The sequence below is a fragment of the Papio anubis genome, unplaced genomic scaffold (genome assembly GCF_008728515.1).
Source record: "Papio anubis isolate 15944 unplaced genomic scaffold, Panubis1.0 scaffold1306, whole genome shotgun sequence".
Taxonomy (NCBI): Eukaryota; Metazoa; Chordata; class Mammalia; order Primates; family Cercopithecidae; genus Papio; species Papio anubis.
This window is the reverse complement of record NW_022161255.1, coordinates 1-15,391: the sequence shown is the minus strand read 5'-3', so window position 1 is coordinate 15,391 and position 15,391 is coordinate 1. Positions and strand designations below refer to the sequence as shown.

At 39.4% G+C, this 15,391-nt stretch overlaps 1 pseudogene; it reads left to right on the top strand.

Moving 5' to 3' along the window:
• Window positions 1–225: 225 nt before the first annotated feature.
• On the top strand, window positions 226–14,538 carry LOC116272582 (annotated as a pseudogene).
• Window positions 14,539–15,391: the final 853 nt, after the last annotated feature.

Below are 15,391 nucleotides of genomic sequence, written 5' to 3'. Positions count from 1 at the left end.
ATAGAGGGTTATGGTGAAAAAGAAAATATACTCAGAGAAAAACTAGAAAGAAGCTTTCTGAGAAACCGCTTTGTTATGTGTGACTTCCACTCAGAGAGTGAAAGCTGTATTTCATTGTCTCTTTCCTAGCCTTATTTCTGTGGAAACTGAGAAAGGATATTTCGGATCTCTTTGAAGATTATAGGGCCAAAGGAAATATCCTCCGATAACAAAGAGTAAGAAGCTTTCTGAGAAACTCCTTAGTGTTCTGTGAAGTCATCTCACAGAGTTACAGCTTTCCCCTCAAGAAGCCGTTCGCTATGCCTGTTCTTTTGGAATTTGCAAAGTGATATTTGGAAGCCCATGGAGGTCTATGGTGAAAAAGGAAATATCCTCAGATGAAAACTGGAAAGAAGCTTTCTGAGAAACTGCTTAGTGTTCTGTTAATTCTTCTCACAGAGTATCAGCTTCCCCTCAAGAAGCCGTTCGCCCAGCCTGTTCTTGTGGAATTTGCAAAGTGATATTTCGAAGCCCATAGAGGGCTGTGTTGAAACACAAAATATCCTCAGAGAAAAACTGGAAAGAAGCTTTCTGAGAAACTGTTTTGTGATGTGTGACTTCCACTCAGAAAGTTACAGCTGTATTTCGTGTATTTGTTTGCTAGCCTGATTTCTGTGGAATCTGAGAACGGATATTTCGGATCCCTTTGACGACTATAGGGCCTAAGGAAATATTCTCCGATAACAAAGAGAAAGAAGCTTTCTGAGAAACTTCTTTGTGTTCTGTGAAATCATCTCACAGAGTTACAGCATTCCCCTCAGAAGCCTTTATCTAAGACTGTTCTTGTGGAATTTTCAAAGTGATATTTGAAGCCCATGGAGGGCTATGGTGAAAAAGGAAATATCCTCAGATGAAAACTGGAAAGAATCTTTCTGAGATACTGCTTAGTGTTCTGTTAATTCATCTCACAGAGTTTCAGCTTCTCCTGAAGAAGCCGTTCCCTAAGCCTGTTCTTGTGGAATTTGCAAAGTGATATTTGGAAACCCATAGAGGCCTATGGTGACAAACAAAATATCATTAGAGAAAAACTGGAAAGAAGCTTTCTGAGAAACTCGTTTGTGTTCTGCGAACTCAATTCATAGAGTTGTAGGTTTACCCTCAATTAACCTTTCGCTTAGACTCTTCTTGTGGAATTTGCAGAGTGATATTTGGAAGCAGATAGAGGACTATGGTGAAAAAGGATATATCCTCAGATGAAAACTGGAAAGAAGGGTTCTGAGAAACTGCTTAGTGTTCTGTTAATTCGTCTCACAGAGTTACAGCTTTCCCTCAAGAAGCCTTTCCTTAAGACTGTTCTTGTGGGATTCGCAAAGTGATATTTCGAAGCCCATGGAGGGCTATGGTGTAAAAGGAATTATCCTCAGATGAAAACTGGAACGAAGCTTTCTGAGATACTGCTTAATATTCTGTTAGTTCATCTCAGAGAGTTACAGCTTTCCTTTCAAGAAGCCGTTCGCTAAGCCTGTTCTTGTAAAGATTTGCAAAGTGATGATATTCGAAGCGCATAGGGGCTATGGTGAAAAAATATCCTCAGAGAAAAACTGGAAAGAAGCTTTCTGAGAAACTGCTTTGTGATGTGTGACGCTACTCACAGAGTTACAGCTGTATTTCGTGGATATGTTTGCTAGCCGTATTTCTGTGGAATCACAAAAGAAAGATATACGGATCCCTTTGAAGACTATAGAGACCAAAGGAAATATCCTCGATAACAAAGAAAAAGAAGCTTTCGAGAATCTCCTTTGTGTTTTGTGCCAAATCATCTCACAGAGTTATAGCTTTCCCCTCAAAAAGCCTTTCGCTAAGACTCTTCTTGTGGAATTTGCAAAGTAATATTTGGAAGCCCATGGAGGGCTATGGTGAAAAAGGAAATATCCTCAGATGAAAACTGGAAAGAAGCTTTCTGAGAAACTCCTTAGTGTTCTCTTATTCCATCTCACAGAGTTACAGCTATCCCTTCAAGAAGCCTTTCCCAAAGCCTGTTCTGGTGTCATTTGCACAGTGATATTTGGAAGCCCTTAGAGGGCTCTGGTGAAAAAGAAAATATCCTCAGAGTAAAAGTGGACAGAAGTTTTCTGGGAAACTGCTTTGTGATATGTGACTTCTACTCACAGAGTTACAGCTGCATTTCGTGGATCTGTTTGCCAGCCTTATTTCTGTGGAATCTGAGTACGGATACTTCGGATCCCTTTGAACACTACAGGGACAAAGGAAATATCCTCCCATAACAAGCAGAAAGAAGCTTTCTGAGAAATTCCTTTGTGTTCTGTATAATCATCTCACCGGGTTACAGCTTTATCCCCAAGAGGCCTTTCGCTAAGACTGTTCTTGTTGAATTTGGAAAGTTATATTTGGAAGCACATGGAGGACTATGGTGAAAAAGGAAATATCCTCAGATGAAAACTGGAAGGAAGCTTTCTGAGAAACTGCTTAGTGTTCTGTTAATTCATCTCACAGAGTTATAGCTTTCCTCTGAAGAAGCCGTTAGCTAAGCCTGTTCTTGTGGAATTTGCAAAGTGATATTTGGAAGCCCATAGAGGGCTATGGTGAAAAAGAAAACATCCTCACAGAAAACCTGGAAAGAAGCTTTCTGAGAAATTGCTTTGTGATGTGTGACTCACACTCAGAGAATTACAGCTGTATTTCGTGGATCTGATTGCTAGCCTTATTTCTGTGGAATCTGAGAACGGATATTTTGGATCCCTTTGAAGACTATAGGGCCAAAGGAAATATCCTCCGATAACAAAGAGAAAGCAGCTTTCTGAGAAACTCCTTTGTGTTCTGTGAAATCATCTCACAGAGTTACAGCTTTCCCCTCAAGAAGCCTTTCGCTAAGACTGTTCTTGTGGAAATTGCAAAATAATATTTGGAAGCCCATTTAGGGCTATGGTTAAAAAGAAAATATCCTCAGATGAAAACTGGAAAGAAGCTTTCTGAGAGACTGCTTAGTGTTCTGTTAATTCATCTCACAGAGTTAGAGCTTTCCCCTCAAGAAGCCTTTCGCAAACCTGTTCTGGTGTATTTTGTACAGTGATATTTGTAAGCCCATAGAGGGCTATGGTAAAAAAGAAAATATCCTCAGAGAAAAACTGGAAAGACGCTTTCTGAGAAACTGCTTTGTGAAGTGTGACATCCACTCACAGAGTTAGAGCTGTATTTCGTGGATCTGTTTGCTAGCCTTATTTCTGTGGAATCTGAGAACGTGTATTTCGGATCTCTTTGAAGACTATAGGACCAAAGGAAATATCCTCCGATAACAAAGAGAAAGAAGCTTTCTGAGAAACTCCTTTGTGTTCAGTGAAATCATCTCACAGAGATACAGCTTTCTCCTCAAGAAGGCTTTCGCTAGGATTGTTCTTGTGCCATTTGCAAAGTGATATTTGGAAGCCCATAGAGGGCTATGAGTGAAAAAATATAGTCAGGAAAAAACTGGAAAGAAGCTTTCTGAGAAACTGCCTTGTGATGTGTGACTTCCACTCACATAGTGAAAAATGTATTTCGTGGATCTGTTTGCTAGCATTATTTCTGTGGAATCTGAGAAAGGATATTTCGGATCTCTTTGAAGACTATAGAGCTGAGAAATATCCTCCGATAACAAGTAAAACTTTCTGAGAAACTCCTTTGTGTTCTGTGAAATCATCTCAAAGAGTTACAGCTTTCCTCTCAAGAAGTCGTTCGCTATGCCTGTTCTTGTGGAATTTGCAAAGTGATATTTGGAAGCCATGGAGGCTAGGTGAAAAGGAATTATCCTGAGATGAAAACTGGAAAGAAGCTTTCTGAGACACTGCTTAGTGTTCTGTTAATTCATCTCATAGAGTTACAGCTTTCCCCTCAAGAAGCCGTTCGCTAAGCCTGTTCTTGTGTAATATGCAAAGTGATATTTGGAAGCCCATAGAGGTCTAGGGTGAAAAAGAAAATATCCTCAGAGAAAAACTGGAAAGAAGTTTTCTGAGAAACCGCTATGTGAGGGTGTGAGTTCCACTCTGGAAGTTGCTTTATTTCGTGGAGCTGTTTGCTAGCCTCATTTCTGTGGAATCTGAGAACGGATATATCGGATCCCTTTGAAGATTATAGGGCCAAAGGAAATATCCCCCATAGAAAGAGAAAGAAGCTTTCTGAGAGACTACTTTGTGTTATGTGAATTCAACTCACAGAATAACAGCTTTCCCCTCAAGAAGCCTTTAGCTAAGATTGTTCTTGTGGAACTGGAAAGTGATATTTGCAAGTCCGTAGATGGCTATGGTGCAAAAGAAAATATCCTCAGAGAAAAACTGGAAAGAATCTTTCTGAGAAACTGCTTTGTGATGTGGTTTCCACTCACAGAGTTACAGCTGTATTTCGTAGATGTGTTTGCAAGCCTCATTTCTCTGGAATCTGAGAATGGATATTTCCTATCCTTTTGAATACTATAGGGCCAAAGGAAATATCCTCCCATAATAAAGCGAAAGAATCTTTCTGAGAAACTCCGTTCTGTTCTGTGAAATCATCTAACAGAGATACAGCTTTCCCCTCAAGCCTTAAATAAGACTGTTCTAGTGGAATTTGCAAAGTGATGTTTGGAAGCCCTTCTGGGGCTATGGTGAAAAAGGAAATATCCTCAGATGAAAACTGGAAAGAAGCTCTGAAGCTGCTTAGTGTTCTGTTAATTCATCTACAGAGTTGCAGCTTTCCCCCTCAGAAGCGGTTCATTAAAGCCTGTTCTTGTGGAATTTGCAAGGTGATATTTGGGAGGCCCATGGGGGGCTATGGTGAAAAGAAATATCCTCGAATAAAACTGGAAAGAGAGGCTTTCTGAGAAATTGCCTTGTGGTGTGTGACTTCCACTCACAGAGTGAGAGCTGTGTTTCGTGGATCTGTTTTCCAGCCTTATTTCTGTGGAATCTGAGAGAGGATATATCGGATCCCTTTTAAGACTATAGGGCCAAAGAAAATATCATCCGATAACAAAGAGAAAGAAGCTTTCTGAGAATCTCCTTAGTGTTCTGTGAAATCATCTCACATAGTTACAGCTTTCCTCCAAGCCATTCACCTTTAAACCTGTTTTTGTGGAATTTGCAAAGTGATATTTGGAATCCCATAGAGGGGTATGGCGAAATAGGAAAAATCCTCAGATGAAGTCTGGAAAGAAGCTTTCTGAGAAGCTGCTCTGTGATGTGTGACTTCCACTCACAGAGTTACATCTGTATTTCATTAGTTTCTTTGCTAGCCTTATTTCTGTGGAATCACAGAGAGCGGATATTTGGGATCTCTTTGAAGACTATAGGGGCCTCAGGAAGCCGAGAAACAAAGAAAACACCACGAAGTCTTCTTTGCTTTCACCAATCACCTCACAGGTTATAGCTTTCCCTCAAAAGAATCCTTTAAGCTAAGACTCTTCTTGTGTGTGGAATTTACAAAGTACTATTTGGAAAGCCGAGGGCTATGGTGAAAAATATCCTCAGATGGCTTGGAAAAGCTTTCTGAGAAAGTGCTTAGTGTTCTGTGAATTAATCTCACAGAGTTACAGCTTTCCTCAAATATTTCACTAAGCCTGTTCTTGTGGAATTTTTTCAAAATGATATTTTGAAGTCCATAGGAGCTATGAGTGAAAAAGAAAAAATATCCTCAGAAAAACTGGAAAAAGAAGCTTTCTGAGAAACCTTGTGATGTGTGAGAGCTTCCACTCACAGAGTGGGGTATATTTCGTGGATGTGTTTGCTAGCCTTATTTCTGTGGAATCTGAGAGAAAAGATATATCGGATCCCTTTGAAGACTATAGGGCCAAAGGAAATATCCTCAAACAACAAAGAAAAAGAAACTTTCTGAAATCTCCTTTTGTGTTTGTGAAATCATCTCCACAGAGTTATAGATTTCCCCTCAAAAGCCTTTCGCTAAGACTGTTCTTGTGGAATTTGCAAAATGTCCCAGAGAAGCCCATGGAGGGCTATGGTGAAAAAGAAACATCCTCAGATGAAAACTGAAAGAAGCTTTCTCAAACTCCATAGTGTTCTGTTAATTCATCTCATGAGTTAGAGCTATCCCCTCAAGAAGCAGTTCCCAAAGCCTGTTCGATTGGTTGCACAGTGATATTTGGAAGCCTTAAGAGGGCTATGGGGAAAAAGAAAATATCCTCAGAGAAAAAACTGGACCCAGAAGTTCTGGGAAACTGCTTTGTGATATGTGACTTCCACTCACAGAGTTACAGCTGTATTTCGTGGATCTGTTTGCCAGCCTTTTTCTGTGGATTCTGAGTGAATATTTCGGATCCCTTTGAACATTATAGGGACAAAGGAAATATCCTCTCATAGCTGGAGAAAGAAACTTTTGAGAAACTCCTTTGTGTTCTGTGAAATCATCTCACGGGTTTACAGCTTTATCCTCAAAAGCCTTTAAGCTAAAGACTGTTCTTGTTGAATTTGGAAAGTTATATTTGGAAGCCCATGGAGGGGACTATGGTGAAAAAGGAAATATTCTCAGATGAAAAACTGTAAAAGAAGCTTTCTGAGAAACTGCTAGTATTCTGTTAATTCATCTGAGTTACAGCTTTGCCCTGAAGAAACCGTTAGCTAAGCCTGTTCTTGTGGAATTTGCAAAGTGATATTTAGGTACGTAGAGGGCTATGGTGAAAAGCATCCTCACACCAAAACCTGGAAAGAAGCTTTCCTGAGGAAACTGTTTAGTGATGTGTGACTTTCACTCACAGAGTTACAACTGTATTTCGTGGATCTGTTTGCTAGCCTTATTTCTGTGTGGAATCTGAGAACGGATATTTTGGATCCCTTTGAACATTATGGGGCCAAAGGAAATATCCTCGATAACAAAAGAAAGCAGCTTTCTGAGAAGCTCCTTTGTGTTCTGTGAAATCATCTGACAGAGTTACTGCTTTCCTCAAAGGCATATGGTACTCCTGTCGAATTTGCAAAGTGTTATTTGGAAACCCATGGAGGGCTATGGGTGAAAAGGAAATATCATCAGGTGACAACTGGAAAAGAAGCTTTCTGAGAAACTGCTTAGTGTTCTGTTAATTCATGTCACAGAGTTACAGCTTTCTCCTCAGAAGCCGTTCAATAAGCCTGTTATTGTGGAATTCTTAAATTGATATTTGGAAATATAGGGTCTATGGTGAAAAAGAAATTATCCTCAGAGAAAAAGTGAAAAAGAAGCTTTTCTGAAAAACTGCTTTGTCGGGTGTGAGCTTCCACTCACAGACTTACAGCAGTATTTCGTGGATCTGTTTACTATGCTTATTTCTGTGGAATCTGAGAACGGATATTTCAGTCCCTTTGAAGATTATAGGGCCAAAGGAAATAACCTCCAATATAAAACAGAAAGAAGCTTTCTGAAGAACTCCCTTTGTGTTCAGTGGGGAAATCATCTTACAGGTTATAGCTTTCCTCTCAAAGCCTTTCATAAGACTGTTCAGTGGAATTTGCAAAAGTGATATTTGGAAGCCACATGGAGGGCTGGGGTAAAAGGAAATATCCTCAGATGAAAACTGGAAAGAAGCTTTCTGAGAATCTGCTTAGTGTTCTGTTAATTCATCTCAGAGAGTTAGAGCTTTCCCCTCAAGAAGCCGTTCGCAAAGCCTTTTCTGGTGTAATTTGCACAGTGATATTTGGAAGCCCTTAGAGGGCTGTGGTGAAAAAGAACATATCCTCAGAGAAAAACTGGAAAGAAATTTTCTGAGAAACTGCTTTGTGATGTGTGACTTCCACTCACAGATTTACAGCTGTATTTCGTGTATCTGTTTGCTAGCCTTATTGTAGTGGAATCTGAGAACGGACATTTCGGATCCCTTTGAAAACTATAGGGAGAAAGGAAATATCCTCCCATAACAAAGAGAAAGAAGCTTTCTGAGAAACTTCTTTGTGTTCTGTGAAATCATCTCACAGGGTTACAGCTTTCTCCTCAAGAAGCCTTTCGCAAATACTGTTGTTGTTGAATTTGGAAAGTTATATTTGGAAGCCCAAAAGGACTATGGTGAGAAAGGAAATATCCTCAGATGAAAACTGGAAAGAAGCTTTCTGAGAAACTGCTTAGTGTTCTGTGAATTCATCTCACAGTGTTACAGCCGTCCCCTCAATAAGCCGTTCGCTGAGCTTGTTCTTGTGGAATTTACAAAGTGATATTTGGAAGCCCATAGAGGGCTATGTTGAAAAAGACAATGTCCTCAGACAAAAACTGGAGAGAACCTTTCTGAGAAACTTCTTCGTGATGTGTGACTTCCACTCACAGAGTTACAGCTGTATGTCGTGGATGTGTTTGCTAGTCTTATTTCTGTGGAATCTGACAACGGATATTTCGAATCCCTTTGTAGACTACAAGGCCAAAGGAAATATCCTCGCATAACAAAGAGAAACAAGCTTTCTGAGAATCTCCTTTGTGTTCTGTGAAATCATCTCACAGAGCTATAGCTTTACCCTCAAGAAGCCTTTCGCTAAGACTGTTCTTGTGGAATTTGCAAAGTGATATTTGCAAGCCCATAGAGGGCTATGTTAAAAAAGAAAATATATTCAGAGAAAAACTGGAAAGAAGCTTTCTGAGAAACTGCTTTGTGATGTGTGACTTCCACTCACAGAGTTACAGCTGTATTTCATGGATCTGTTTGCTAGCTTTATTTCCCTGGAATCTGAGAACGGATATTTCGGATCCCTGTGAAGACTATAGGGCCAAAGGGAATATCCTCCGATAACAAAGAGAAAAAAGCTTTCTGAGAAACTCCTTGTGTTCTGTGAAATCATCTCACAGAGTTACAGCTTTCCTCTCAAGAAGCCTTTCGTTAATACTGTTCTTGTGGAATTTTCAAACTGATATTTGAAAGCCCATGGAAGGCTACGGTGAAAAAGGAAATATCATCAGCTGAAAACTGGAAAAAAACTTTCGGAGAAACTGTTTAGTGTTTTGTTAATTCATCTCATAGAGTTACAGCTTTCCCCTCAAGAAGCCGTTCGCTAAGCCTGTTCTTGTGGAATTTGCAAAGTGATATTTTGATGCCCATAGAGGGCTATGGTGAAAAAGAAAATATTCTCAGAGAAAAACTGGAAAGAAGCGTTCTTAGAAACTGCTTTGTGATGTGTGTCTTCCACTCACAGAGTTACAGCTGTATTTCATGGATCTGTTTGCTAGCCTTATTTCTGTGGAATCTGAGAACGGATATTTTGCATCCCTTTGAAGACTATAGGGCCAAAGGAAATATCCTCCGATAACAAGAAGAAAGAAGCACGGAAAAACTCTTTAATGTTCTGTGAAAATCATCTCTCACAGAGTTACAGCTCTCCTCAAGAAGCCCTGCTTCAAGACTGTAGTTTAGCCAAAAGTATTTGTAAAAAGTGATATTTCCTAAGACCATGGAGATTCTGTGTTGAAAAGGAATATCCTAAAATGAACTACTGGAAGGTTTCTGAAACTGCTTAGAGTTCTATTAATTCATCTCAAAATTCTGCAGCTTTCCCTCAAGCAGCCTTTAGCTAAGACTACTAACATGGAATTTACAAAGTAATATTTGGAAGTCCATGGGGGAGGCTATATTAAAAGGAAAAGCTATCCTCAGATGAAACCCCACAGAGAAAACTTTCTGAGAGACTGCTTAGCGTTCTATTTAATTCATCTCACAGTTAGAACTTTCCCTCAAAATAGATTCACATAAAGAAATATGCTATATTTCTGAATTATGGTACCAAGTGATATTTATATAAGTCCTTAGGGCTATGGTAGAAAAGAAAATATAATCAGAAAACTGGAAAGAAGATTTTCTTAGAGCACTGCTGTGATATGTGTGACTTCCACTCACGGAATTTAGCTGTATTTCGTGGATCTGTTGCTAGCCTTATTTCTGTGTAATCTGAAATGGATATTTCGGATCCCTTTTAAGATTATAAGAGGCCAAGAAAAGGAAATATCCTCATAAAAAGAAAAAGCTCTGAAACTACTTTTGTGTTCTAGCAATTCAACTCACAGAGTTGCAGGCTTCCCTCAAGAAGCCTTTCGCTAAAACTGTTTCTTATTACGATTTGCAAAATCATATTTGGAAGCCATGAAGTCAGTAAGTGAAAAAGGAAGTATCCTCAGATGAAAACTGGAAAAGAAGCTTTATAAGAAACTTTGCCCAGTATTCTGTAGAAATCATCACACATAGTGCAACTTTTCCCTCAGAAACCCCGTTGCTAAACCTGTTCTTGTAAATTTGCAAAATGATATTTAGAAAGCCCATAGATGGCTATAGTGAAAAAGAATTATCCTCAGATGAAAACTGGAAAGAAGATTTCTGAGAAACTGCTTTGTGATATGTGACTTCCGCTCTCAGAGTTTCAGCTGTATTTCGTAGATCTGTTGCTAGCCTTATTTCTGTAGAGTCTGAGAACGGATGTTTAGAATCCCACACAGAAGACTACAAGGGCACATGAGAAATATCCTCCGATAACAAAAGAGAAATAAACTTTCAGAATCTTCTTTGTATTCTGTGAAATCCGCATCACAGAGTTACAGCTTTCCTCAGAGCCTTTCCTTTAAATCTATTCTTGTCGATTTACAAGTACTATCTGGAAGCCCAAGGAGGGCTATAGTGAAAAATATCGCCAGATGAAAACTGGAAAAGCTTTCTGAGAAAGTGATTAGTGTTATATGTGAATTAATCACAGGAGTTACGACTTTCCCTCAAGAAGCCGTTAGCTAAGCCTGTTCTTGTGGAATTCATACAAAGATGAAATTTGAAACACATAGAGGGGTATGTTGAAAAAGACAATGTCCTCAGAGAAAAACTGGAGAGAACCTTTCTGAGAAACTGCCTTGTGATGTGTGACTTCCATTCACAGACTTACAACTGTATTTCGTGGATCTGTTTCCTAGCCTTATTTCTGTGGAATCTCAGAAAGGATATTTCGGATCTCTTTGAAGACTATAGGGCGAAAGGAAATACCCTCCGATAACAAAGAGTAAGAAGCTTTCTGAGAAACTCCTTAGTGTTGTGTGAAATCATCTCTAAGAGTTACCGCTTTCCCCTCAAGAAGCCATTCGCTATGCCTCTTCTTGTGGAATTTGCAAAGTGATATTTGCAAGCCCGTAGAGGGCTATGGTGAAAAAGGAAATATCCTCAGATGAAAACTCGAAAGAAGCTTTCTGTGAAACTGCTTAGTGTTCTAATAATTCATCTCACAGAGTTACAGCTTTCGCCTCAAGAAGCAGCTCGCTAAGCCTCTTCTTGTGGAATTCGCAAAGTAATATTTGGAAGCCCGTAGAGGACTATGGCGAAAAAGAAAATATCCTCAGAGAAAAAGTGGAAAGAAGCTATCTGTGAAACTGCTTTGTTCTGTGCGACTTCCACTCCCAGAGTTATATCTGTATTTCGTGGATCACTTTGCTAGCGTTATTTCTGTGGAATCTGAGAAAAGATATTTCAGATCCCTTTGAAGACTATAGGGCCAAAGGAAATATCCTAAGATAACAAAGAGAAATAAGCTTTCTGAGAAACTTCTTTGTGTTCTGTGAAATCATCTCACAGAGTTACAGCTTTCCCCTCCAGAAGACTTTCTCTAAGACAGTTCTTGTGGAATTTGCAAAGTGATATTTGCAAGCCCGTAGAGGGCTATGATGGAAAAGGAAATATCCTCATATGAAATCTGGAAAGAAATTTCTGAAACTGCTTAATATTCTGTGAATTCATCTCACAAATTTTGGCTTCCTCAAGAAATACGCTCATAGCCTGTTCTTGTGGAATTATAAAGTGATATTTAGGGGGAGGCCATAGAAGAGAGGGGCTCTGATGAAAAGAAAATATCTCTAAGAAAAATTGGAGAAAGAAACTCTGATAAACTGCTTTGCGATGTGATTTCCACTCACGGAGTTACATCTGTATTTTATTATGGATCTCTTTGCTAGCCTTATTTCTGTAGAATCTGAGCCAGATAATTGGATCCTTACAGAACTATCACGGCCAAGGAAATATCCTCAAATAACAAGAGAAAGAAACTCTAAGAAACTTCTTTGTATTTCTATGTAAAATCAACTCACAGGAACCTGGCTTTTTCCTCAAAGCCTTTAACAAAGACAGTTGTTATGGAATTTTGAAAGTGATATTTGGAAGCCCATAGAGAATATATGGCGAAAAATCCTCAGATGAAAACTCGAAAAGAAACTTTCTGAGAGATACCTTATTGTTCCATTAACTCATCTCACAGGTTGCAGCATTCCCCTCTGAGAGAAGCCAGCTCCTTCAAGCCTGTTCTTGTGATTAAAAGCAAAGTGATATTTGGAAGCCATGAGAGGATATGGTGAAAAGAAAATATCCTCAGAGAAAACTGGAAAAGAAAGCTTTGGGAGGAGAGGAACTGTTTTTGTGTTGGCTGACTTCCTCATAAGGGTCCACATCTGTATTTCGTGGATCTCTTTGCTATCAGTATTTCTGGGGATCACAGGAACATATTTGGATCCCTTTGAGACTACCAAAGACTGAGGGAAATATCCTCGATAACAAAGAAGAGAGAAAGGCTTTCTGAGAACTTCTCTGCTCCATTTCCTGTAAAGAATCATCTCTCAGGGTTACAGCTCCCTCAAGAGCCTTTCGCTAAGACAGTTCTTATGGAATTTGCAAAGTGATATTTGGGAGCCCATGAGAGGCTATAGTGAAAAATATCCTCGGATGAAAACTTCAAGAAAAGCTTTCCTGAGAGACTGTAGTGTTCTGTTCATTCATCTCACAGAGTTGCAGCTTTCCCCTGCAGGAAGCCGCTTGCTAAGCCTGTTCTTGTAAGAGTGTAAAGTGATATTTGGATGCCCTAGAAGAGGGCTGTAGTGAAAAATAATCTCACAGGAAAAACTGAAGGAGAGGAAGGAAAAGCTTTCTCAGAACTGCTTTTAGTGTGTGACTTCCTCCACCGAGTTACATCTCTCTGTATTTCGTAGATCTCTTTTTGCCTAGCCATTTTTCTGGGAATCAGGAGGAGAACAGATGCTGGATCCCTTTAGAGCTATGGAGCCCAAAGGAATATCCTCAATAACAAGAAAGAAGCTTTAGCAGAAACTGCTTTTGTGTTCTGTGAAATCATCTCACAGAGTTACAGCTTTCCCCTATGAAGACTTTCGCTAAGACAGTTCTTACCTGGAATTTGCAAAGTATTATGATATTTGGAAGCCCATAAAATTATATGGTAGAAAATGGAAGTATCCTCAGATGAAATCTGGAAAGCTCTGAGAAACTGCTTGAGTGTTCTATTAAATTCATCCAACAAGTTGCAACTTTTGCCCTCAAGAAGTCAACTCGCTAAATACATTCTTATGGAATTTGTAAAGTGATGTTGGAAGCCCATGAGGGCTGCTGGTGAAAAGAAAATATCTCAAGGAAAACTGGAAAGGAAACTTAATTGACTACTTTGCACGATGTAGTTTTACTCCACAGGTTATATCTATGTATATTCATGGATCACTTTGCTAGAATTAAATCTGTGGAATCTGAGAACAGATATTTCGGATCCCTTTGAAGACTATAGGGCCAAAGCAAATATCCTCCGACAACAAAGAGAGAGAACCTTTCTGAGAAACTTCTTTGTGTTCTGTGAAATAATCTCACAGAGTTACAGCTTTACCTTCAAGAAGCCTTTAGCTAAGACAGTTCTTGTGGAATATGCAAAGTGATATTTGGAGCCCCTAGAGGGCTATGGTGAAAAAGGAAATATCCTCAGATGAAAACTCGAAAGAAGCTTTCTGAGAAACTGCTTAGTGTTCTGTTGATTCATCTCACAGAGTTACAGCTTTCCCCTCAAGAAGCCGCTCACTAAGCCTGTTCTTTTGGAATTCGCAAAGAGATATTTGAAAGCCCATAGAGGGCTAAGGTGAAAAAGAAAATATCCTGAGAGAAAAACTGGAAAGAAGCTTTCTGGGTAACTGCTTTGTGATGTGTGACTTCCACTCACCGAGTTACATCTGTATTTCTTGAATCTATTTGCTAGTCTTATTTCTGTGGAATCTGAGAACAGACATTTCAGATCCCTTTGAAGACTATAGGGCCAAAGGAAATATCCTCCGATAACAAAGAGAAAGAAGCTTTCTGAGAAACTTCTTTGTGTTCTGTAAAATCATCTCACAGAGTTAGAGCTTTCCCTTCAGGAAACCTTTCCCTAAGACAGTTCTTGTGGAGTTTCCAAAGTGATATTTGGAACCCCTTTGAATGCTATGGTGAAAAAGAAAATATCCTCAGATGAAAACTCGAAAGAAGCTTTCTGAGAAACTGCTTTGTGATGTGAGACTTCCACTCATAGAGTTACATCTGTATTTCGTGGATCTCTATGCTAGCCTTATTTCTGTGGAATCTGAGAACAGATATTTCGGATGCGTTTGAAGACTATAGGGCCAAAGGAATTATCCTCCGATAAGAAAGAGAAAGAAGCTTTGTGAGAAACTTCTTTGTGTTCTCTGAAATCATCTCACAGAGTTACAGCTTTCCCCTCAAGAAGCCTTTCAGTAATACAGTTCTTGTGGAATTTGCAAAGCGATATTTGGAAGCCCTTAGAGGACTATGGTGAAAAAGGAAATATCCTCAGATGAAATCTGAAAAGAAGCTTTCTGAGAAACTGCTTAGTGTTCTGTTAATTCATCTCACAGAGTTACAGCTTTCCCCTCAAGAAGCCGCTCGCTAAGCCTCTTCTTGTGGAATTCGCAAAGTGATATTTGGAAGACCATAGAAGGGTATGGTTAAAAAGAAAATATCCTCAGAGAAAAACGGAAAAGAAGCTTTCTGAGGAACTGCTTTGTGATGTTTGACTTCCACTCACCGAGTTACATCCCTATTTCGTGGATCTCTTTGCCAGCCTTATTTCTGTGGAATCTGAGAACAGATATTTCGGATCCCTTTGAAGACTATGGGGCCAAAGGAAATATCCTCCGATAAAAAGAGAAAGAAGATTTCTGAGAAAGTTGTTTGTGTTCTGTGAAATCATATCACAGAGATACAGCTTTCCCCTCAAGAAGCCTTTCGCTAAGAAAGTTCTTGTGGAATTGGCAAAGTGATATTTCGTAGCCCATAGAGGGCTATGGTGAAAAAGGAAATATCCTCAGATGAAATCTGGAAAGAAGCTTTCTGAGAAACTGCTCTGTGATGTGTGACTTCCACTCACAGAGTTACATCTCTATTTCGTGGATCTCTTTGCTAGCCTTATTTCTGTGGAATCTGAGAACAGATATTTCGGATCCATTTGAAGTCTATAGGGCCAAAGGAAATATCCTCTGATAACAAAGTGAAAGAAGCTTTCTGAGGAACTTCTTTGTGTTCTGTGAAGTCATCTCACAAAGTTACAGCTTTCCCCTCCAGAAGCCTATTGCTAAGACAGTTCTTGTGGAATTGGCAAAGTGATATTTGGAAGCCCATGGAGGCCTATGGTGAAAAAGG